Source organism: Pelobates fuscus, chromosome 6 (genome assembly GCF_036172605.1).
Source record: "Pelobates fuscus isolate aPelFus1 chromosome 6, aPelFus1.pri, whole genome shotgun sequence".
In the NCBI taxonomy this organism is placed as follows: Eukaryota; Metazoa; Chordata; class Amphibia; order Anura; family Pelobatidae; genus Pelobates; species Pelobates fuscus.
This window is the reverse complement of record NC_086322.1, coordinates 201,984,649-202,008,562: the sequence shown is the minus strand read 5'-3', so window position 1 is coordinate 202,008,562 and position 23,914 is coordinate 201,984,649. Positions and strand designations below refer to the sequence as shown.

General features: G+C 36.7%; 17 non-coding genes across 17 annotated transcripts; all 17 read right to left on the bottom strand.

The window, feature by feature from the left end:
• Positions 1 to 2,830: 2,830 nt before the first annotated feature.
• On the bottom strand, positions 2,831 to 2,903 carry TRNAF-GAA (transfer RNA phenylalanine (anticodon GAA)). Its single transcript has one exon. It is a non-coding gene; the product is annotated as a tRNA-Phe (tRNA).
• A 1,595-nt stretch (positions 2,904 to 4,498) lies between these two features.
• Positions 4,499 to 4,571, bottom strand: TRNAF-GAA (transfer RNA phenylalanine (anticodon GAA)). The gene has a single exon. It is a non-coding gene; the product is annotated as a tRNA-Phe (tRNA).
• A 1,178-nt stretch (positions 4,572 to 5,749) lies between these two features.
• On the bottom strand, positions 5,750 to 5,822 carry TRNAF-GAA (transfer RNA phenylalanine (anticodon GAA)). Its single transcript has one exon. It is a non-coding gene; the product is annotated as a tRNA-Phe (tRNA).
• Positions 5,823 to 6,863: 1,041 nt separating this feature from the next.
• TRNAF-GAA (transfer RNA phenylalanine (anticodon GAA)) lies at positions 6,864 to 6,956 on the bottom strand. The gene is made up of 2 exons: positions 6,920 to 6,956; positions 6,864 to 6,899 (listed from the first exon to the last, which is right to left on the bottom strand). It is a non-coding gene; the product is annotated as a tRNA-Phe (tRNA).
• Positions 6,957 to 7,713: 757 nt separating this feature from the next.
• TRNAF-GAA (transfer RNA phenylalanine (anticodon GAA)) lies at positions 7,714 to 7,786 on the bottom strand. Its single transcript has one exon. It is a non-coding gene; the product is annotated as a tRNA-Phe (tRNA).
• Positions 7,787 to 8,541: 755 nt separating this feature from the next.
• Positions 8,542 to 8,614, bottom strand: TRNAF-GAA (transfer RNA phenylalanine (anticodon GAA)). The gene has a single exon. It is a non-coding gene; the product is annotated as a tRNA-Phe (tRNA).
• Positions 8,615 to 9,781: 1,167 nt separating this feature from the next.
• Positions 9,782 to 9,854, bottom strand: TRNAF-GAA (transfer RNA phenylalanine (anticodon GAA)). The gene has a single exon. It is a non-coding gene; the product is annotated as a tRNA-Phe (tRNA).
• A 904-nt stretch (positions 9,855 to 10,758) lies between these two features.
• On the bottom strand, positions 10,759 to 10,831 carry TRNAF-GAA (transfer RNA phenylalanine (anticodon GAA)). Its single transcript has one exon. It is a non-coding gene; the product is annotated as a tRNA-Phe (tRNA).
• A 2,696-nt stretch (positions 10,832 to 13,527) lies between these two features.
• On the bottom strand, positions 13,528 to 13,600 carry TRNAF-GAA (transfer RNA phenylalanine (anticodon GAA)). Its single transcript has one exon. It is a non-coding gene; the product is annotated as a tRNA-Phe (tRNA).
• A 1,315-nt stretch (positions 13,601 to 14,915) lies between these two features.
• On the bottom strand, positions 14,916 to 14,988 carry TRNAF-GAA (transfer RNA phenylalanine (anticodon GAA)). The gene has a single exon. It is a non-coding gene; the product is annotated as a tRNA-Phe (tRNA).
• A 1,736-nt stretch (positions 14,989 to 16,724) lies between these two features.
• TRNAF-GAA (transfer RNA phenylalanine (anticodon GAA)) lies at positions 16,725 to 16,797 on the bottom strand. The gene has a single exon. It is a non-coding gene; the product is annotated as a tRNA-Phe (tRNA).
• A 910-nt stretch (positions 16,798 to 17,707) lies between these two features.
• TRNAF-GAA (transfer RNA phenylalanine (anticodon GAA)) lies at positions 17,708 to 17,780 on the bottom strand. Its single transcript has one exon. It is a non-coding gene; the product is annotated as a tRNA-Phe (tRNA).
• A 901-nt stretch (positions 17,781 to 18,681) lies between these two features.
• On the bottom strand, positions 18,682 to 18,754 carry TRNAF-GAA (transfer RNA phenylalanine (anticodon GAA)). Its single transcript has one exon. It is a non-coding gene; the product is annotated as a tRNA-Phe (tRNA).
• Positions 18,755 to 19,646: 892 nt separating this feature from the next.
• TRNAF-GAA (transfer RNA phenylalanine (anticodon GAA)) lies at positions 19,647 to 19,719 on the bottom strand. Its single transcript has one exon. It is a non-coding gene; the product is annotated as a tRNA-Phe (tRNA).
• Positions 19,720 to 20,620: 901 nt separating this feature from the next.
• Positions 20,621 to 20,693, bottom strand: TRNAF-GAA (transfer RNA phenylalanine (anticodon GAA)). Its single transcript has one exon. It is a non-coding gene; the product is annotated as a tRNA-Phe (tRNA).
• Positions 20,694 to 21,724: 1,031 nt separating this feature from the next.
• TRNAF-GAA (transfer RNA phenylalanine (anticodon GAA)) lies at positions 21,725 to 21,797 on the bottom strand. The gene has a single exon. It is a non-coding gene; the product is annotated as a tRNA-Phe (tRNA).
• Positions 21,798 to 22,828: 1,031 nt separating this feature from the next.
• Positions 22,829 to 22,901, bottom strand: TRNAF-GAA (transfer RNA phenylalanine (anticodon GAA)). The gene has a single exon. It is a non-coding gene; the product is annotated as a tRNA-Phe (tRNA).
• Between the last annotated feature and the right edge of the window lie 1,013 nt (positions 22,902 to 23,914).

The window sequence follows — 23,914 nt, the reverse complement described above, 5'->3', positions numbered from 1 at the left end:
TTGATGCAGTATTTTGCTTTTGGATCGGTGAGCATATTCCAAAAAAAAAAAAACAACTCGGATCAAGTTTTGTGACTACAGAACAGATATAAGTTGTGCAAGCTTCAACATATACTGATTTACAGTGATTTATTAGAATGTTGAACCCACTGATGAGATCCCAATTTCGTTGTTGAAGAGGATAACTAATGTGTGGAGCACGTTTTCCAAAAAATAAACGTTGTCAAAACGGAGATATTGAAAAGGACAGCTGATCTTAAAAGGTGAGACTAAGTATGTTTCAGAAGTTAGAAACCATTGCCAATGCTTGGGATTTAAGTCTGGGCATTTTAAGTTTACAGTTCTCCACTCCAATATTATCAAGTTATAACCACGACTAGGGATCTTCGGATGTGCCGGATAACATTCTTCCAACAGTGAACATTTTGATAGTAGAACATAGAAAATAAAGCAACAAAAAGATGCCAACGCCAAGAAGTTTTAATCCAAGTCAAGCCAGAAGTAACATATGTGATCACTTACATGCTGATGTACATATGTTTCTGCTCAACATTAGCAATAATGTGAAGAACATGCAGATAATGCAACCATGCTTAAAAGTAAATCATGGGACACTTTTAATCTAAGTCAAGCCAGAAGTAACATATGTGATCACTTACATGCTGATGTACATATGTTTCTGCTCAACATTAGCAATAATGTGAAGAACATGCAGATAATGCAACCATGCTTAAAAGTAAATCATGGGACACTTTTAATCTAAGTCAAGCCAGAAGTAACATATGTGATCACTTACATGCTGATGTACATATGTTTCTGCTCAACATTAGCAATAATGTGAAGAACATGCAGATAATGCAACCATGCTTAAAAGTAAATCATGGGACACTTTTAATCTAAGTCAAGCCAGAAGTAACATATGTGATCACTTACATGCTGATGAACATATGTTTCTGCTCAACATTAGCAATAATGTGAAGAACATGCAGATAATGCAACCATGCTTAAAAGTAAATCATGGGACACTTTTAATCTAATTCAAGCCAGAAGTAACATATGTGATCACTTACATGCTGATGTACATATGTTTCTGCTCAACATTAGCAATAATGTGAAGAACATGCAGATAATGCAACCATGCTTAAAAGTAAATCATGGGACACTGCAACCAATGCCGAAACCCAGGATCGAACCAGGGACCTTTAGTCTAACGCTCTCCCAACTGAGCTATTTCGGCTTCCCGTTGATGCAGTATTTCGCTTTTGGATCGGTGAGCATATTCCAAAAAAAAAACAACTCGGATCAAGTTTTGTGACTACAGAACAGATATAAGTTGTGCAAGCTTCAACATATACTGATTTACAGTGATTTATTAGAATGTTGAACCCACTGATGAGATCCCAATTTCGTTGTTGAAGAGGATAACTAATGTGTGGAGCACGTTTTCCAAAAAATAAACGTTGTCAAAACGGAGATATTGAAAAGGACAGCTGATCTTAAAAGGTGAGACTAAGTATGTTTCAGAAGTTAGAAACCATTGCCAATGCTTGGGATTTAAGTCTGGGCATTTTAAGTTTACAGTTCTCCACTCCAATATTATCAAGTTATAACCACGACTAGGGATCTTCGGATGTGCCGGATAACATTCTTCCAACAGTGAACATTTTGATAGTAGAACATAGAAAATAAAGCAACAAAAAGATGCCAACGCCAAGAAGTTTTAATCTAAGTCAAGCCAGAAGTAACATATGTGATCACTTACATGCTGATGTACATATGTTTCTGCTCAACATTAGCAATAATGTGAAGAACATGCAGATAATGCAACCATGCTTAAAAGTAAATCATGGGACACTTTTAATCTAAGTCAAGCCAGAAGTAACATATGTGATCACTTACATGCTGATGTACATATGTTTCTGCTCAACATTAGCAATAATGTGAAGAACATGCAGATAATGCAACCATGCTTAAAAGTAAATCATGGGACACTGCAACCAATGCCGAAACCCAGGATCGAACCAGGGACCTTTAGTCTAACGCTCTCCCAACTGAGCTATTTCGGCTTCCCGTTGATGCAGTATTTCGCTTTTGGATCGGTGAGCATATTCCAAAAAAAAAACAACTCGGATCAAGTTTTGTGACTACAGAACAGATATAAGTTGTGCAAGCTTCAACATATACTGATTTACAGTGATTTATTAGAATGTTGAACCCACTGATGAGATCCCAATTTCGTTGTTGAAGAGGATAACTAATGTGTGGAGCACGTTTTCCAAAAAATAAACGTTGTCAAAACGGAGATATTGAAAAGGACAGCTGATCTTAAAAGGTGAGACTAAGTATGTTTCAGAAGTTAGAAACCATTGCCAATGCTTGGGATTTAAGTCTGGGCATTTTAAGTTTACAGTTCTCCACTCCAATATTATCAAGTTATAACCACGACTAGGGATCTTCGGATGTGCCGGATAACATTCTTCCAACAGTGAACATTTTGATAGTAGAACATAGAAAATAAAGCAACAAAAAGATGCCAACGCCAAGAAGTTTTAATCCAAGTCAAGCCAGAAGTAACATATGTGATCACTTACATGCTGATGTACATATGTTTCTGCTCAACATTAGCAATAATGTGAAGAACATGCAGATAATGCAACCATGCTTAAAAGTAAATCATGGGACACTTTTAATCTAAATCAAGCCAGAAGTAACATATGTGATCACTTACATGCTGATGTACATATGTTTCTGCTCAACATTAGCAATAATGTGAAGAACATGCAGATAATGCAACCATGCTTAAAAGTAAATCATGGGACACTGCAACCAATGCCGAAACCCGGGATCGAACCAGGGACCTTTAGATCTTCAGTCTAACGCTCTCCCAACTGAGCTATTTCGGCTTCCCTTTGATGCAGTATTTCGCTTTTGGATCGGTGAGCATATTCCAAAAAAAAAAAACAACTCGGATCAAGTTTTGTGACTACAGAACAGATATAAGTTGTGCAAGCTTCAACATATACTGATTTACAGTGATTTATTAGAATGTTGAACCCACTGATGAGATCCCAATTTCGTTGTTGAAGAGGATAACTAATGTGTGGAGCACGTTTTCCAAAAAATAAACGTTGTCAAAACGGAGATATTGAAAAGGACAGCTGATCTTAAAAGGTGAGACTAAGTATGTTTCAGAAGTTAGAAACCATTGCCAATGCTTGGGATTTAAGTCTGGGCATTTTAAGTTTACAGTTCTCCACTCCAATATTATCAAGTTATAACCACGACTAGGGATCTTCGGATGTGCCGGATAACATTCTTTCAACAGTGAACATTTTGATAGTAGAACATAGAAAATAAAGCAACAAAAAGATGCCAACGCCAAGAAGTTTTAATCTAAGTCAAGCCAGAAGTAACATATGTGATCACTTACATGCTGATGTACATATGTTTCTGCTCAACATTAGCAATAATGTGAAGAACATGCAGATAATGCAACCATGATTAAAAGTAAATCATGGGACACTTTTAATCTAAGTCAAGCCAGAAGTAACATATGTGATCACTTACATGCTGATGTACATATGTTTCTGCTCAACATTAGCAATAATGTGAAGAACATGCAGATAATGCAACCATGCTTAAAAGTAAATCATGGGACACTGCAACCAATGCCGAAACCCAGGATCGAACCAGGGACCTTTAGTCTAACGCTCTCCCAACTGAGCTATTTCGGCTTCCCGTTGATGCAGTATTTCGCTTTTGGATCGGTGAGCATATTCCAAAAAAAAAACAACTCGGATCAAGTTTTGTGACTACAGAACAGATATAAGTTGTGCAAGCTTCAACATATACTGATTTACAGTGATTTATTAGAATGTTGAACCCACTGATGAGATCCCAATTTCGTTGTTGAAGAGGATAACTAATGTGTGGAGCACGTTTTCCAAAAAATAAACGTTGTCAAAACGGAGATATTGAAAAGGACAGCTGATCTTAAAAGGTGAGACTAAGTATGTTTCAGAAGGTAGAAACCATTGCCAATGCTTGGGATTTAAGTCTGGGCATTTTAAGTTTACAGTTCTCCACTCCAATATTATCAAGTTATAACCACGACTAGGGATCTTCGGATGTGCCGGATAACATTCTTCCAACAGTGAACATTTTGATAGTAGAACATAGAAAATAAAGCAACAAAAAGATGCCAACGCCAAGAAGTTTTAATCTAAGTCAAGCCAGAAGTAACATATGTGATCACTTACATGCTGATGAACATATGTTTCTGCTCAACATTAGCAATAATGTGAAGAACATGCAGATAATGCAACCATGCTTAAAAGTAAATCATGGGACACTTTTAATCTAATTCAAGCCAGAAGTAACATATGTGATCACTTACATGCTGATGTACATATGTTTCTGCTCAACATTAGCAATAATGTGAAGAACATGCAGATAATGCAACCATGCTTAAAAGTAAATCATGGGACACTGCAACCAATGCCGAAACCCGGGATCGAACCAGGGACCTTTAGATCTTCAGTCTAACGCTCTCCCAACTGAGCTATTTCGGCTTCCCTTTGATGCAGTATTTCGCTTTTGGATCGGTGAGCATATTCCAAAAAAAAAAAAACAACTCGGATCAAGTTTTGTGACTACAGAACAGATATAAGTTGTGCAAGCTTCAACATATACTGATTTACAGTGATTTATTAGAATGTTGAACCCACTGATGAGATCCCAATTTCGTTGTTGAAGAGGATAACTAATGTGTGGAGCACGTTTTCCAAAAAATAAACGTTGTCAAAACGGAGATATTGAAAAGGACAGCTGATCTTAAAAGGTGAGACTAAGTATGTTTCAGAAGTTAGAAACCATTGCCAATGCTTGGGATTTAAGTCTGGGCATTTTAAGTTTACAGTTCTCCACTCCAATATTATCAAGTTATAACCACGACTAGGGATCTTCGGATGTGCCGGATAACATTCTTCCAACAGTGAACATTTTGATAGTAGAACATAGAAAATAAAGCAACAAAAAGATGCCAACGCCAAGAAGTTTTAATCCAAGTCAAGCCAGAAGTAACATATGTGATCACTTACATGCTGATGTACATATGTTTCTGCTCAACATTAGCAATAATGTGAAGAACATGCAGATAATGCAACCATGCTTAAAAGTAAATCATGGGACACTTTTAATCTAAGTCAAGCCAGAAGTAACATATGTGATCACTTACATGCTGATGTACATATGTTTCTGCTCAACATTAGCAATAATGTGAAGAACATGCAGATAATGCAACCATGCTTAAAAGTAAATCATGGGACACTTTTAATCTAAGTCAAGCCAGAAGTAACATATGTGATCACTTACATGCTGATGTACATATGTTTCTGCTCAACATTAGCAATAATGTGAAGAACATGCAGATAATGCAACCATGCTTAAAAGTAAATCATGGGACACTTTTAATCTAAGTCAAGCCAGAAGTAACATATGTGATCACTTACATGCTGATGAACATATGTTTCTGCTCAACATTAGCAATAATGTGAAGAACATGCAGATAATGCAACCATGCTTAAAAGTAAATCATGGGACACTTTTAATCTAATTCAAGCCAGAAGTAACATATGTGATCACTTACATGCTGATGTACATATGTTTCTGCTCAACATTAGCAATAATGTGAAGAACATGCAGATAATGCAAAAATGCTTAAAAGTAAATCATGGGACACTGCAACCAATGCCGAAACCCGGGATCGAACCAGGGACCTTTAGATCTTCAGTCTAACGCTCTCCCAACTGAGCTATTTCGGCTTCCCGTTTATGCAGTATTTCGCTTTTGGATCGGTGAGCATATTCCAAAAAAAAAAAAACAACTCGGATCAAATTTTGTGACTACAGAACAGATATAAGATGTGCAAGCTTCAACATATACTGATTTACAGTGATTTATTAGAATGTTGAACCCACTGATGAGATCCCAATTTCGTTGTTGAAGAGGATAACTAATGTGTGGAGCACGTTTTCCAAAAAATAAACGTTGTCAAAACGGAGATATTGAAAAGGACAGCTGATCTTAAAAGGTGAGACTAAGTATGTTTCAGAAGTTAGAAACCATTGCCAATGCTTGGGATTTAAGTCTGGGCATTTTAAGTTTACAGTTCTCCACTCCAATATTATCAAGTTATAACCACGACTAGGGATCTTCGGATGTGCCGGATAACATTCTTCCAACAGTGAACATTTTGATAGTAGAACATAGAAAATAAAGCAACAAAAAGATGCCAACGCCAAGAAGTTTTAATCCAAGTCAAGCCAGAAGTAACATATGTGATCACTTACATGCTGATGTACATATGTTTCTGCTCAACATTAGCAATAATGTGAAGAACATGCAGATAATGCAACCATGCTTAAAAGTAAATCATGGGACACTTTTAATCTAAGTCAAGCCAGAAGTAACATATGTGATCACTTACATGCTGATGTACATATGTTTCTGCTCAACATTAGCAATAATGTGAAGAACATGCAGATAATGCAACCATGCTTAAAAGTAAATCATGGGACACTTTTAATCTAAGTCAAGCCAGAAGTAACATATGTGATCACTTACATGCTGATGTACATATGTTTCTGCTCAACATTAGCAATAATGTGAAGAACATGCAGATAATGCAACCATGCTTAAAAGTAAATCATGGGACACTTTTAATCTAATTCAAGCCAGAAGTAACATATGTGATCACTTACATGCTGATGTACATATGTTTCTGCTCAACATTAGCAATAATGTGAAGAACATGCAGATAATGCAACCATGCTTAAAAGTAAATCATGGGACATTGCAACCAATGCCGAAACCCGGGATCGAACCAGGGACCTTTAGATCGAACCAGGGACCTTTAGATCTTCAGTCTAACGCTCTCCCAACTGAGCTATTTCGGCTTCCCGTTCATGTAGTATTTCGCTTTTGGAATGGCGAGCATATTCAAAAAAAAAAAAACAACTCGGATCAAGTACAGAACAGATATAAGTTGTGCAAGCTTCAACATATACTGATTTACAGTGATTTATTAGAATGTTGAACCCACTGATGAGATCCCAATTTCGTTGTTGAAGAGGATAACTAATGTGTGGAGCACGTTTTCCAAAAAATAAACGTTGTCAAAACGGAGATATTGAAAAGGACAGCTGATCTTAAAAGGTGAGACTAAGTATGTTTCAGAAGTTAGAAACCATTGCCAATGCTTGGGATTTAAGTCTGGGCATTTTAAGTTAACAGTTCTCCACTCCAATATTATCAAGTTATAACCACGACTAGGGATCTTCGGATGTGCCGGATAACATTCTTCCAACAGTGAACATTTTGATAGTAGAACATAGAAAATAAAGCAACAAAAAGATGCCAACGCCAAGAAGTTTTAATCCAAGTCAAGCCAGAAGTAACATATGTGATCACTTACATGCTGATGTACATATGTTTCTGCTCAACATTAGCAATAATGTGAAGAACATGCAGATAATGCAACCATGCTTAAAAGTAAATCATGGGAAACTTTTAATCTAATTCAAGCCAGAAGTAACATATGTGATCACTTACATGCTGATGTACATATGTTTCTGCTCAACATTAGCAATAATGTGAAGAACATGCAGATAATGCAACCATGCTTAAAAGTAAATCATGGGACATTGCAACCAATGCCGAAACCCGGGATCGAACCAGGGACCTTTAGATCTTCAGTCTAACGCTCTCCCAACTGAGCTATTTCGGCTTCCCGTTCATGTAGTATTTCGCTTTTGGAACGGCGAGCATATTCAAAAAAAAACAACAACTCGGATCAAGTACAGAACAGATATAAGTTGTGCAAGCTTCAACATATACTGATTTACAGTGATTTATTAGAATGTTGAACCCACTGATGAGATCCCAATTTCGTTGTTGAAGAGGATAACTAATGTGTGGAGCACGTTTTCCAAAAAATAAACGTTGTCAAAACGGAGATATTGAAAAGGACAGCTGATCTTAAAAGGTGAGACTAAGTATGTTTCAGAAGTTAGAAACCATTGCCAATGCTTGGGATTTAAGTCTGGGCATTTTAAGTTTACAGTTCTCCACTCCAATATTATCAAGTTATAACCACGACTAGCGATCTTCAGATGTGCCGGATAACATTCTTCCAACAGTGAACATTTTGATAGTAGAACATAGAAAATAAAGCAACAAAAAGATGCCAACGCCAAGAAGTTTTAATCCAAGTCAAGCCAGAAGTAACATATGTGATCACTTACATGCTGATGTACATATGTTTCTGCTCAACATTAGCAATAATGTGAAGAACATGCAGATAATGCAACCATGCTTAAAAGTAAATCATGGGACACTTTTAATCTAATTCAAGCCAGAAGTAACATATGTGATCTTACATTGCTGATGTACATATGTTTCTGCTCAACATTAGCAATAATGTGAAGAACATGCAGATAATGCAACCATGCTTAAAAGTAAATCATGAGACATTGCAACCAATGCCGAAACCCGGGATCGAACCAGGGACCTTTAGATCTTCAGTCTAACGCTCTCCCAACTGAGCTATTTCGGCTTCCCGTTCATGTAGTATTTCGCTTTTGGAACGGCGAGCATATTCAAAAAAAAAAAACAACTCGGATCAAGTACAGAACAGATATAAGTTGTGCAAGCTTCAACATATTCTGATTTACAGTGATTTATTAGAATGTTGAACCCACTGATGAGATCCCAATTTCGTTGTTGAAGAGGATAACTAATGTGTGGAGCACGTTTTCCAAAAAATAAACGTTGTCAAAACGGAGATATTGAAAAGGACAGCTGATCTTAAAAGGTGAGACTAAGTATGTTTCAGAAGTTAGAAACCATTGCCAATGCTTGGGATTTAAGTCTGGGCATTTTAAGTTTACAGTTCTCCACTCCAATATTATCAAGTTATAACCACGACTAGGGATCTTCGGATGTGCCGGATAACATTCTTCCAACAGTGAACATTTTGATAGTAGAACATAGAAAATAAAGCAACAAAAAGATGCCAACGCCAAGAAGTTTTAATCCAAGTCAAGCCAGAAGTAACATATGTGATCACTTACATGCTGATGTACATATGTTTCTGCTCAACATTAGCAATAATGTGAAGAACATGCAGATAATGCAACCATGCTTAAAAGTAAATCATGGGACACTTTTAATCTAAGTCAAGCCAGAAGTAACATATGTGATCACTTACATGCTGATGTACATATGTTTCTGCTCAACATTAGCAATAATGTGAAGAACATGCAGATAATGCAACCATGCTTAAAAGTAAATCATGGGACACTTTTAATCTAAGTCAAGCCAGAAGTAACATATGTGATCACTTACATGCTGATGTACATATGTTTCTGCTCAACATTAGCAATAATGTGAAGAACATGCAGATAATGCAACCATGCTTAAAAGTAAATCATGGGACACTTTTAATCTAAGTCAAGCCAGAAGTAACATATGTGATCACTTACATGCTGATGAACATATGTTTCTGCTCAACATTAGCAATAATGTGAAGAACATGCAGATAATGCAACCATGCTTAAAAGTAAATCATGGGACACTTTTAATCTAATTCAAGCCAGAAGTAACATATGTGATCACTTACATGCTGATGTACATATGTTTCTGCTCAACATTAGCAATAATGTGAAGAACATGCAGATAATGCAAAAATGCTTAAAAGTAAATCATGGGACACTGCAACCAATGCCGAAACCCGGGATCGAACCAGGGACCTTTAGATCTTCAGTCTAACGCTCTCCCAACTGAGCTATTTCGGCTTCCCGTTTATGCAGTATTTCGCTTTTGGATCGGTGAGCATATTCCAAAAAAAAAAAAACAACTCGGATCAAATTTTGTGACTACAGAACAGATATAAGATGTGCAAGCTTCAACATATACTGATTTACAGTGATTTATTAGAATGTTGAACCCACTGATGAGATCCCAATTTCGTTGTTGAAGAGGATAACTAATGTGTGGAGCACGTTTTCCAAAAAATAAACGTTGTCAAAACGGAGATATTGAAAAGGACAGCTGATCTTAAAAGGTGAGACTAAGTATGTTTCAGAAGTTAGAAACCATTGCCAATGCTTGGGATTTAAGTCTGGGCATTTTAAGTTTACAGTTCTCCACTCCAATATTATCAAGTTATAACCACGACTAGGGATCTTCGGATGTGCCGGATAACATTCTTCCAACAGTGAACATTTTGATAGTAGAACATAGAAAATAAAGCAACAAAAAGATGCCAACGCCAAGAAGTTTTAATCCAAGTCAAGCCAGAAGTAACATATGTGATCACTTACATGCTGATGTACATATGTTTCTGCTCAACATTAGCAATAATGTGAAGAACATGCAGATAATGCAACCATGCTTAAAAGTAAATCATGGGACACTTTTAATCTAAGTCAAGCCAGAAGTAACATATGTGATCACTTACATGCTGATGTACATATGTTTCTGCTCAACATTAGCAATAATGTGAAGAACATGCAGATAATGCAACCATGCTTAAAAGTAAATCATGGGACACTTTTAATCTAAGTCAAGCCAGAAGTAACATATGTGATCACTTACATGCTGATGTACATATGTTTCTGCTCAACATTAGCAATAATGTGAAGAACATGCAGATAATGCAACCATGCTTAAAAGTAAATCATGGGACACTGCAACCAATGCCGAAACCCGGGATCGAACCAGGGACCTTTAGATCTTCAGTCTAACGCTCTCCCAACTGAGCTATTTCGGCTTCCCATTGATGCAGTATTTCGCTTTTGGATCGGTGAGCATATTCCAAAAAAAAAACAACTCGGATCAAGTTTTGTGACTACAGAACAGATATAAGTTGTGCAAGCTTCAACATATACTGATTTACAGTGATTTATTAGAATGTTGAACCCACTGATGAGATCCCAATTTCGTTGTTGAAGAGGATAACTAATGTGTGGAGCACGTTTTCCAAAAAATAAACGTTGTCAAAACGGAGATATTGAAAAGGACAGCTGATCTTAAAAGGTGAGACTAAGTATGTTTCAGAAGTTAGAAACCATTGCCAATGCTTGGGATTTAAGTCTGGGCATTTTAAGTTTACAGTTCTCCACTCCAATATTATCAAGTTATAACCACGACTAGGGATCTTCGGATGTGCCGGATAACATTCTTCCAACAGTGAACATTTTGATAGTAGAACATAGAAAATAAAGCAACAAAAAGATGCCAACGCCAAGAAGTTTTAATCTAAGTCAAGCCAGAAGTAACATATGTGATCACTTACATGCTGATGTACATATGTTTCTGCTCAACATTAGCAATAATGTGAAGAACATGCAGATAATGCAACCATGCTTAAAAGTAAATCATGGGACACTTTTAATCTAAGTCAAGCCAGAAGTAACATATGTGATCACTTACATGCTGATGTACATATGTTTCTGCTCAACATTAGCAATAATGTGAAGAACATGCAGATAATGCAACCATGCTTAAAAGTAAATCATGGGACACTGCAACCAATGCCGAAACCCAGGATCGAACCAGGGACCTTTAGTCTAACGCTCTCCCAACTGAGCTATTTCGGCTTCCCGTTGATGCAGTATTTCGCTTTTGGATCGGTGAGCATATTCCAAAAAAAAAACAACTCGGATCAAGTTTTGTGACTACAGAACAGATATAAGTTGTGCAAGCTTCAACATATACTGATTTACAGTGATTTATTAGAATGTTGAACCCACTGATGAGATCCCAATTTCGTTGTTGAAGAGGATAACTAATGTGTGGAGCACGTTTTCCAAAAAATAAACGTTGTCAAAACGGAGATATTGAAAAGGACAGCTGATCTTAAAAGGTGAGACTAAGTATGTTTCAGAAGTTAGAAACCATTGCCAATGCTTGGGATTTAAGTCTGGGCATTTTAAGTTAACAGTTCTCCACTCCAATATTATCAAGTTATAACCACGACTAGGGATCTTCGGATGTGCCGGATAACATTCTTCCAACAGTGAACATTTTGATAGTAGAACATAGAAAATAAAGCAACAAAAAGATGCCAACGCCAAGAAGTTTTAATCCAAGTCAAGCCAGAAGTAACATATGTGATCACTTACATGCTGATGTACATATGTTTCTGCTCAACATTAGCAATAATGTGAAGAACATGCAGATAATGCAACCATGCTTAAAAGTAAATCATGGGACACTTTTAATCTAAATCAAGCCAGAAGTAACATATGTGATCACTTACATGCTGATGTACATATGTTTCTGCTCAACATTAGCAATAATGTGAAGAACATGCAGATAATGCAACCATGCTTAAAAGTAAATCATGGGACACTTTTAATCTAAATCAAGCCAGAAGTAACATATGTGATCACTTACATGCTGATGTACATATGTTTCTGCTCAACATTAGCAATAATGTGAAGAACATGCAGATAATGCAACCATGCTTAAAAGTAAATCATGGGACACTGCAACCAATGCCGAAACCCAGGATCGAACCAGGGACCTTTAGTCTAACGCTCTCCCAACTGAGCTATTTCGGCTTCCCGTTGATGCAGTATTTCGCTTTTGGATCGGTGAGCATATTCCAAAAAAAAAACAACTCGGATCAAGTTTTGTGACTACAGAACAGATATAAGTTGTGCAAGCTTCAACATATACTGATTTACAGTGATTTATTAGAATGTTGAACCCACTGATGAGATCCCAATTTCGTTGTTGAAGAGGATAACTAATGTGTGGAGCACGTTTTCCAAAAAATAAACGTTGTCAAAACGGAGATATTGAAAAGGACAGCTGATCTTAAAAGGTGAGACTAAGTATGTTTCAGAAGGTAGAAACCATTGCCAATGCTTGGGATTTAAGTCTGGGCATTTTAAGTTTACAGTTCTCCACTCCAATATTATCAAGTTATAACCACGACTAGGGATCTTCGGATGTGCCGGATAACATTCTTCCAACAGTGAACATTTTGATAGTAGAACATAGAAAATAAAGCAACAAAAAGATGCCAACGCCAAGAAGTTTTAATCTAAGTCAAGCCAGAAGTAACATATGTGATCACTTACATGCTGATGTACATATGTTTCTGCTCAACATTAGCAATAATGTGAAGAACATGCAGATAATGCAACCATGCTTAAAAGTAAATCATGGGTCACTTTTAATCTAAGTCAAGCCAGAAGTAACATATGTGATCACTTACATGCTGATGAACATATGTTTCTGCTCAACATTAGCAATAATGTGAAGAACATGCAGATAATGCAACCATGCTTAAAAGTAAATCATGGGACACTTTTAATCTAATTCAAGCCAGAAGTAACATATGTGATCACTTACATGCTGATGTACATATGTTTCTGCTCAACATTAGCAATAATGTGAAGAACATGCAGATAATGCAACCATGCTTAAAAGTAAATCATGGGACACTGCAACCAATGCCGAAACCCGGGATCGAACCAGGGACCTTTAGATCTTCAGTCTAACGCTCTCCCAACTGAGCTATTTCGGCTTCCCTTTGATGCAGTATTTCGCTTTTGGATCGGTGAGCATATTCCAAAAAAAAAAAAACAACTCGGATCAAGTTTTGTGACTACAGAACAGATATAAGTTGTGCAAGCTTCAACATATACTGATTTACAGTGATTTATTAGAATGTTGAACCCACTGATGAGATCCCAATTTCGTTGTTGAAGAGGATAACTAATGTGTGGAGCACGTTTTCCAAAAAATAAACGTTGTCAAAACGGAGATATTGAAAAGGACAGCTGATCTTAAAAGGTGAGACTAAGTATGTTTCAGAAGTTAGAAACCATTGCCAATGCTTGGGATTTAAGTCTGGGCATTTTAAGTTTACAGTTCTCCACTCCAATATTATCAAGTTATAACCACGACTAGGGATCTTCGGATGTGCCGGATAACATTCTTCCAACAGTGAACATTTTGATAGTAGAACATAGAAAATAAAGCAACAAAAAGATGCCAACGCCAAGAAGTTTTAATCCAAGTCAAGCCAGAAGTAACATATGTGATCACTTACATGCTGATGTACATATGTTTCTGCTCAACATTAGCAATAATGTGAAGAACATGCAGATAATGCAACCATGCTTAAAAGTAAATCATGGGACACTTTTAATCTAAGTCAAGCCAGAAGTAACATATGTGATCACTTACATGCTGATGTACATATGTTTCTGCTCAACATTAGCAATAATGTGAAGAACATGCAGATAATGCAACCATGCTTAAAAGTAAATCATGGGACACTTTTAATCTAAGTCAAGCCAGAAGTAACATATGTGATCACTTACATGCTGATGTACATATGTTTCTGCTCAACATTAGCAATAATGTGAAGAACATGCAGATAATGCAACCATGCTTAAAAGTAAATCATGGGACACTTTTAATCTAAGTCAAGCCAGAAGTAACATATGTGATCACTTACATGCTGATGTACATATGTTTCTGCTCAACATTAGCAATAATGTGAAGAACATGCAGATAATGCAACCATGCTTAAAAGTAAATCATGGGACACTTTTAATCTAAGTCAAGCCAGAAGTAACATATGTGATCACTTACATGCTGATGTACATATGTTTCTGCTCAACATTAGCAATAATGTGAAGAACATGCAGATAATGCAACCATGCTTAAAAGTAAATCATGGGACACTTTTAATCTAAATCAAGCCAGAAGTAACATATGTGATCACTTACATGCTGATGTACATATGTTTCTGCTCAACATTAGCAATAATTTGAAGAACATGCAGATAATGCAACCATGCTTAAAAGTAAATCATGGGACACTGCAACCAATGCCGAAACCCGGGATCGAACCAGGGACCTTTAGATCTTCAGTCTAACGCTCTCCCAACTGAGCTATTTCGGCTTCCCTTTGATGTAGTATTTCGCTTTTGGACCGGTGAGCATATTCCAAAAAAAAAAAAAAAACAACTCGGATCAAGTTTTGTGACTACAGAACAGATATAAGTTGTGCAAGCTTCAACATATACTGATTTACAGTGATTTATTAGAATGTTGAACCCACTGATGAGATCCCAATTTCGTTGTTGAAGAGGATAACTAATGTGTGGAGCACGTTTTCCAAAAAATAAACGTTGTCAAAACGGAGATATTGAAAAGGACAGCTGATCTTAAAAGGTGAGACTAAGTATGTTTCAGAAGTTAGAAACCATTGCCAATGCTTGGGATTTAAGTCTGGGCATTTTAAGTTTACAGTTCTCCACTCCAATATTATCAAGTTATAACCACGACTAGGGATCTTCGGATGTGCTGGATAACATTCTTCCAACAGTGAACATTTTGATAGTAGAACATAGAAAATAAAGCAACAAAAAGATGCCAACGCCAAGAAGTTTTAATCTAAGTCAAGCCAGAAGTAACATATGTGATCACTTACATGCTGATGTACATATGTTTCTGCTCAACATTAGCAATAATGTGAAGAACATGCAGATAATGCAACCATGCTTAAAAGTAAATCATGGGACACTTTTAATCTAAGTCAAGCCAGAAGTAACATATGTGATCACTTACATGCTGATGTACATATGTTTCTGCTCAACATTAGCAATAATGTGAAGAACATGCAGATAATGCAACCATGCTTAAAAGTAAATCATGGGACACTGCAACCAATGCCGAAACCCAGGATCGAACCAGGGACCTTTAGTCTAACGCTCTCCCAACTGAGCTATTTCGGCTTCCCGTTGATGCAGTATTTCGCTTTTGGATCGGTGAGCATATTCCAAAAAAAAAACAACTCGGATCAAGTTTTGTGACTACAGAACAGATATAAGTTGTGCAAGCTTCAACATATACTGATTTACAGTGATTTATTAGAATGTTGAACCCACTGATGAGATCCCAATTTCGTTGTTGAAGAGGATAACTAATGTGTGGAGCACGTTTTCCAAAAAATAAACGTTGTCAAAACGGAGATATTGAAAAGGACAGCTGATCTTAAAAGGTGAGACTAAGTATGTTTCAGAAGGTAGAAACCATTGCCAATGCTTGGGATTTAAGTCTGGGCATTTTAAGTTTACAGTTCTCCACTCCAATATTATCAAGTTATAACCACGACTAGGGATCTTCGGATGTGCCGGATAACATTCTTCCAACAGTGAACATTTTGATAGTAGAACATAGAAAATAAAGCAACAAAAAGATGCCAACGCCAAGAAGTTTTAATCTAAGTCAAGCCAGAAGTAACATATGTGATCACTTACATGCTGATGTACATATGTTTCTGCTCAACATTAGCAATAATGTGAAGAACATGCAGATAATGCAACCATGCTTAAAAGTAAATCATGGGACACTTTTAATCTAAGTCAAGCCAGAAGTAACATATGTGATCACTTACATGCTGATGAACATATGTTTCTGCTCAACATTAGCAATAATGTGAAGAACATGCAGATAATGCAACCATGCTTAAAAGTAAATCATGGGACACTTTTAATCTAATTCAAGCCAGAAGTAACATATGTGATCACTTACATGCTGATGTACATATGTTTCTGCTCAACATTAGCAATAATGTGAAGAACATGCAGATAATGCAACCATGCTTAAAAGTAAATCATGGGACACTGCAACCAATGCCGAAACCCGGGATCGAACCAGGGACCTTTAGATCTTCAGTCTAACGCTCTCCCAACTGAGCTATTTCGGCTTCCCTTTGATGCAGTATTTCGCTTTTGGATCGGTGAGCATATTCCAAAAAAAAAAAAACAACTCGGATCAAGTTTTGTGACTACAGAACAGATATAAGTTGTGCAAGCTTCAACATATACTGATTTACAGTGATTTATTAGAATGTTGAACCCACTGATGAGATCCCAATTTCGTTGTTGAAGAGGATAACTAATGTGTGGAGCACGTTTTCCAAAAAATAAACGTTGTCAAAACGGAGATATTGAAAAGGACAGCTGATCTTAAAAGGTGAGACTAAGTATGTTTCAGAAGTTAGAAACCATTGCCAATGCTTGGGATTTAAGTCTGGGCATTTTAAGTTTACAGTTCTCCACTCCAATATTATCAAGTTATAACCACGACTAGGGATCTTCGGATGTGCCGGATAACATTCTTCCAACAGTGAACATTTTGATAGTAGAACATAGAAAATAAAGCAACAAAAAGATGCCAACGCCAAGAAGTTTTAATCCAAGTCAAGCCAGAAGTAACATATGTGATCACTTACATGCTGATGTACATATGTTTCTGCTCAACATTAGCAATAATGTGAAGAACATGCAGATAATGCAACCATGCTTAAAAGTAAATCATGGGACACTTTTAATCTAAGTCAAGCCAGAAGTAACATATGTGATCACTTACATGCTGATGTACATATGTTTCTGCTCAACATTAGCAATAATGTGAAGAACATGCAGATAATGCAACCATGCTTAAAAGTAAATCATGGGACACTTTTAATCTAAGTCAAGCCAGAAGTAACATATGTGATCACTTACATGCTGATGTACATATGTTTCTGCTCAACATTAGCAATAATGTGAAGAACATGCAGATAATGCAACCATGCTTAAAAGTAAAAGTAAAACATGGGACACTGCAACCAATGCCGAAACCCGGGATCGAATCAGGGACCTTTAGATCTTCAGTCTAACGCTCTCCCAACTGAGCTATTTCGGCTTCCTGTTGATGCAGTATTTCGCTTTTGGATCGGTGAGCATATTCCAAAAAAAAAAAAACTCGGATCAAGTTTTGTGACTACAGAACAGATATAAGTTGTGCAAGCTTCAACATATACTGATTTACAGTGATTTATTAGAATGTTGAACCCACTGATGAGCTCCCAATTTCGTTGTTGAAGAGGATAACTAATGTGTGGAGCACGTTTTCCAAAAAATAAACGTTGTCAAAACGGAGATATTGAAAAGGACAGCTGATCTTAAAAGGTGAGACTAAGTATGTTTCAGAAGTTAGAAACCATTGCCAATGCTTGGGATTTAAGTCTGGGCATTTTAAGTTTACAGTTCTCCACTCCAATATTATCAAGTTATAACCACGACTAGGGATCTTCGGATGTGCCGGATAACATTCTTCCAACAGTGAACATTTTGATAGTAGAACATAGAAAATAAAGCAACAAACAGATGCCAACGCCAAGAAGTTTTAATCTAAGTCAAGCCAGAAGTAACATATGTGATCACTTACATGCTGATGTACATATGTTTCTGCTCAACATTAGCAATAATGTGAAGAACATGCAGATAATGCAACCATGCTTAAAAGTAAATCATGGGACACTTTTAATCTAAGTCAAGCCAGAAGTAACATATGTGATCACTTACATGCGGATGTACATATGTTTCTGCTCAACATTAGCAATAATGTGAAGAACATGCAGATAATGCAACCATGCTTAAAAGTAAATCATGGGACACTTTTAATCTAATTCAAGCCAGAAGTAACATATGTGATCACTTACATGCTGATGTACATATGTTTCTGCTCAACATTAGCAATAATGTGAAGAACATGCAGATAATGCAACCATGCTTAAAAGTAAATCATGGGACACTGCAACCAATGCCGAAACCCAGGATTGAAACAGGGACCTTTAGATCTTCAATCTAACGCTCTCCCAACTGAGCTATTTCGGCTTCCCGTTGATGCAGTATTTCGCTTTTGGATCGGCGAGCATATTCAAAAAAAAAAACAACTCGGATCAAGTACAGAACAGATATAAGTTGTGCAAGCTTCAACATATACTGATTTACAGTGATTTATTAGAATGTTGAACCCACTGATGAGATCCCAATTTCGTTGTTGAAGAGGATAACTAATGTGTGGAGCACGTTTTCCAAAAAATAAACGTTGTCAAAACGGAGATATTGAAAAGGACAGCTGATCTTAAAAGGTGAGACTAAGTATGTTTCAGAAGTTAGAAACCATTGCCAATGCTTGGGATTTAAGTCTGGGCATTTTAAGTTAACAGTTCTCCACTCCAATATTATCAAGTTATAACCACGACTAGGGATCTTCGGATGTGCCGGATAACATTCTTCCAACAGTGAACATTTTGATAGTAGAACATAGAAAATAAAGCAACAAAAAGATGCCAACGCCAAGAAGTTTTAATCCAAGTCAAGCCAGAAGTAACATATGTGATCACTTACATGCTGATGTACATATGTTTCTGCTCAACATTAGCAATAATGTGAAGAACATGCAGATAATGCAACCATGCTTAAAAGTAAATCATGGGACACTTTTAATCTAAGTCAAGCCAGAAGTAACATATGTGATCACTTACATGCTGATGTACATATGTTTCTGCTCAACATTAGCAATAATGTGAAGAACATGCAGATAATGCAACCATGCTTAAAAGTAAATCATGGGACACTTTTAATCTAATTCAAGCCAGAAGTAACATATGTGATCACTTACATGCTGATGTACATATGTTTCTGCTCAACATTAGCAATAATGTGAAGAACATGCAGATAATGCAACCATGCTTAAAAGTAAATCATGGGACACTGCAACCAATGCCGAAACCCGGGATCGAACCAGGGACCTTTAGATCTTCAGTCTAACGCTCTCCCAACTGAGCTATTTCGGCTTCCCATTGATGCAGTATTTCGCTTTTGGATCGGTGAGCATATTCCAAAAAAAAAAAAACTTGGATCAAGTTTTGTGACTACAGAACAGATATAAGTTGTGCAAGCTTCAACATATACTGATTTACAGTGATTTATAAGAATGTTGAACCCACTGATGAGCTCCCAATTTCGTTGTTGAAGAGGATAACTAATGTGTGGAGCACGTTTTCCAAAAAATAAACGTTGTCAAAACGGAGATATTGAAAAGGACAGCTGATCTTAAAAGGTGAGACTAAGTATGTTTCAGAAGTTAGAAACCATTGCCAATGCTTGGGATTTAAGTCTGGGCATTTTAAGTTTACAGTTCTCCACTCCAATATTATCAAGTTATAACCACGACTAGGGATCTTCGGATGTGCCGGATAACATTCTTCCAACAGTGAACATTTTGATAGTAGAACATAGAAAATAAAGCAACAAACAGATGCCAACGCCAAGAAGTTTTAATCTAAGTCAAGCCAGAAGTAACATATGTGATCACTTACATGCTGATGTACATATGTTTCTGCTCAACATTAGCAATAATGTGAAGAACATGCAGATAATGCAACCATGCTTAAAAGTAAATCATGGGACACTTTTAATCTAAGTCAAGCCAGAAGTAACATATGTGATCACTTACATGCGGATGTACATATGTTTCTGCTCAACATTAGCAATAATGTGAAGAACATGCAGATAATGCAACCATGCTTAAAAGTAAATCATGGGACACTTTTAATCTAATTCAAGCCAGAAGTAACATATGTGATCACTTACATGCTGATGTACATATGTTTCTGCTCAACATTAGCAATAATGTGAAGAACATGCAGATAATGCAACCATGCTTAAAAGTAAATCATGGGACACTGCAACCAATGCCGAAACCCGGGATCGAACCAGGGACCTTTAGATCTTCAGTCTAACGCTCTCCCAACTCAGCTATTTCGGCTTCCCATTGATGCAGTATTTCGCTTTTGGATCGGCGAGCATATTAAAAAAAAAAAAAACAACTCGGATCAAGTACAGAACAGATATAAGTTGTGCAAGCTTCAACATATACTGATTTACAGTGATTTATTAGAATGTTGAACCCACTGATGAGATCCCAATTTCGTTGTTGAAGAGGATAACTAATGTGTGGAGCACGTTTTCCAAAAAATAAACGTTGTCAAAACGGAGATATTGAAAAGGACAGCTGATCTTAAAAGGTGAGACTAAGTATGTTTCAGAAGTTAGAAACCATTGCCAATGCTTGGGATTTAAGTCTGGGCATTTTAAGTTAACAGTTCTCCACTCCAATATTATCAAGTTATAACCACGACTAGGGATCTTCGGATGTGCCGGATAACATTCTTCCAACAGTGAACATTTTGATAGTAGAACATAGAAAATAAAGCAACAAAAAGATGCCAACGCCAAGAAGTTTTAATCCAAGTCAAGCCAGAAGTAACATATGTGATCACTTACATGCTGATGTACATATGTTTCTGCTCAACATTAGCAATAATGTGAAGAACATGCAGATAATGCAACCATGCTTAAAAGTAAATCATGGGACACTTTTAATCTAAGTCAAGCCAGAAGTAACATATGTGATCACTTACATGCTGATGTACATATGTTTCTGCTCAACATTAGCAATAATGTGAAGAACATGCAGATAATGCAACCATGCTTAAAAGTAAATCATGGGACACTTTTAATCTAAGTCAAGCCAGAAGTAACATATGTGATCACTTACATGCTGATGTACATATGTTTCTGCTCAACATTAGCAATAATGTGAAGAACATGCAGATAATGCAACCATGCTTAAAAGTAAATCATGGGACACTTTTAATCTAAGTCAAGCCAGAAGTAACATATGTGATCACTTACATGCTGATGTACATATGTTTCTGCTCAACATTAGCAATAATGTGAAGAACATGCAGATAATGCAACCATGCTTAAAAGTAAATCATGGGACACTGCAACCAATGCCGAAACCCGGGATCGAACCAGGGACCTTTAGATCTTCAGTCTAACGCTCTCCCAACTCAGCTATTTCGGCTTCCCATTGATGCAGTATTTCGCTTTTGGATCGGCGAGCATATTAAAAAAAAAAAAAACAACTCGGATCAAGTACAGAACAGATATAAGTTGTGCAAGCTTCAACATATACTGATTTACAGTGATTTATTAGAATGTTGAACCCACTGATGAGATCCCAATTTCGTTGTTGAAGAGGATAACTAATGTGTGGAGCACGTTTTCCAAAAAATAAACGTTGTCAAAACGGAGATATTGAAAAGGACAGCTGATCTTAAAAGGTGAGACTAAGTATGTTTCAGAAGTTAGAAACCATTGCCAATGCTTGGGATTTAAGTCTGGGCATTTTAAGTTAACAGTTCTCCACTCCAATATTATCAAGTTATAACCACGACTAGGGATCTTCGGATGTGCCGGATAACATTCTTCCAACAGTGAACATTTTGATAGTAGAACATAGAAAATAAAGCAACAAAAAGATGCCAACGCCAAGAAGTTTTAATCCAAGTCAAGCCAGAAGTAACATATGTGATCACTTACATGCTGATGTACATATGTTTCTGCTCAACATTAGCAATAATGTGAAGAACATGCAGATAATGCAACCATGCTTAAAAGTAAATCATGGGACACTTTTAATCTAAGTCAAGCCAGAAGTAACATATGTGATCACTTACATGCTGATGTACATATGTTTCTGCTCAACATTAGCAATAATGTGAAGAACATGCAGATAATGCAACCATGCTTAAAAGTAAATCATGGGACACTTTTAATCTAAGTCAAGCCAGAAGTAACATATGTGATCACTTACATGCTGATGTACATATGTTTCTGCTCAACATTAGCAATAATGTGAAGAACATGCAGATAATGCAACCATGCTTAAAAGTAAATCATGGGACACTTTTAATCTAAGTCAAGCCAGAAGTAACATATGTGATCACTTACATGCTGATGTACATATGTTTCTGCTCAACATTAGCAATAATGTGAAGAACATGCAGATAATGCAACCATGCTTAAAAGTAAATCATGGGACACTGCAACCAATGCCGAAACCCGGGATCGAACCAGGGACCTTTAGATCTTCAGTCTAACGCTCTCCCAACTGAGCTATTTCGGCTTCCCATTGATGCAGTATTTCGCTTTTGGATCGGTGAGCATATTCCAAAAAAAAAAAAACTCGGATCAAGTTTTGTGACTACAGAACAGATATAAGTTGTGCAAGCTTCAACATATACTGATTTACAGTGATTTATAAGAATGTTGAACCCACTGATGAGCTCCCAATTTCGTTGTTGAAGAGGATAACTAATGTGTGGAGCACGTTTTCCAAAAAATAAACGTTGTCAAAACGGAGATATTGAAAAGGACAGCTGATCTTAAAAGGTGAGACTAAGTATGTTTCAGAAGTTAGAAACCATTGCCAATGCTTGGGATTTAAGTCTGGGCATTTTAAGTTTACAGTTCTCCACTCCAATATTATCAAGTTATAACCACGACTAGTGATCTTCGGATGTGCCGGATAACATTCTTCCAACAGTGAACATTTTGATAGTAGAACATAGAAAATAAAGCAACAAAAAGATGCCAACGCCAAGAAGTTTTAATCCAAGTCAAGCCAGAAGTAACATATGTGATCACTTACATGCTGATGTACATATGTTTCTGCTCAACATTAGCAATAATGTGAAGAACATGCAGATAATGCAACCATGCTTAAAAGTAAATCATGGGACACTTTTAATCTAAGTCAAGCCAGAAGTAACATATGTGATCACTTACATGCTGATGTACATATGTTTCTGCTCAACATTAGCAATAATGTGAAGAACATGCAGATAATGCAACCATGCTTAAAAGTAAATCATGGGACACTTTTAATCTAAGTCAAGCCAGAAGTAACATATGTGATCACTTACATGCTGATGTACATATGTTTCTGCTCAACATTAGCAATAATGTGAAGAACATGCAGATAATGCAACCATGCTTAAAAGTAAATCATGGGACACTTTTAATCTAAGTCAAGCCAGAAGTAACATATGTGATCACTTACATGCTGATGTACATATGTTTCTGCTCAACATTAGCAATAATGTGAAGAACATGCAGATAATGCAACCATGCTTAAAA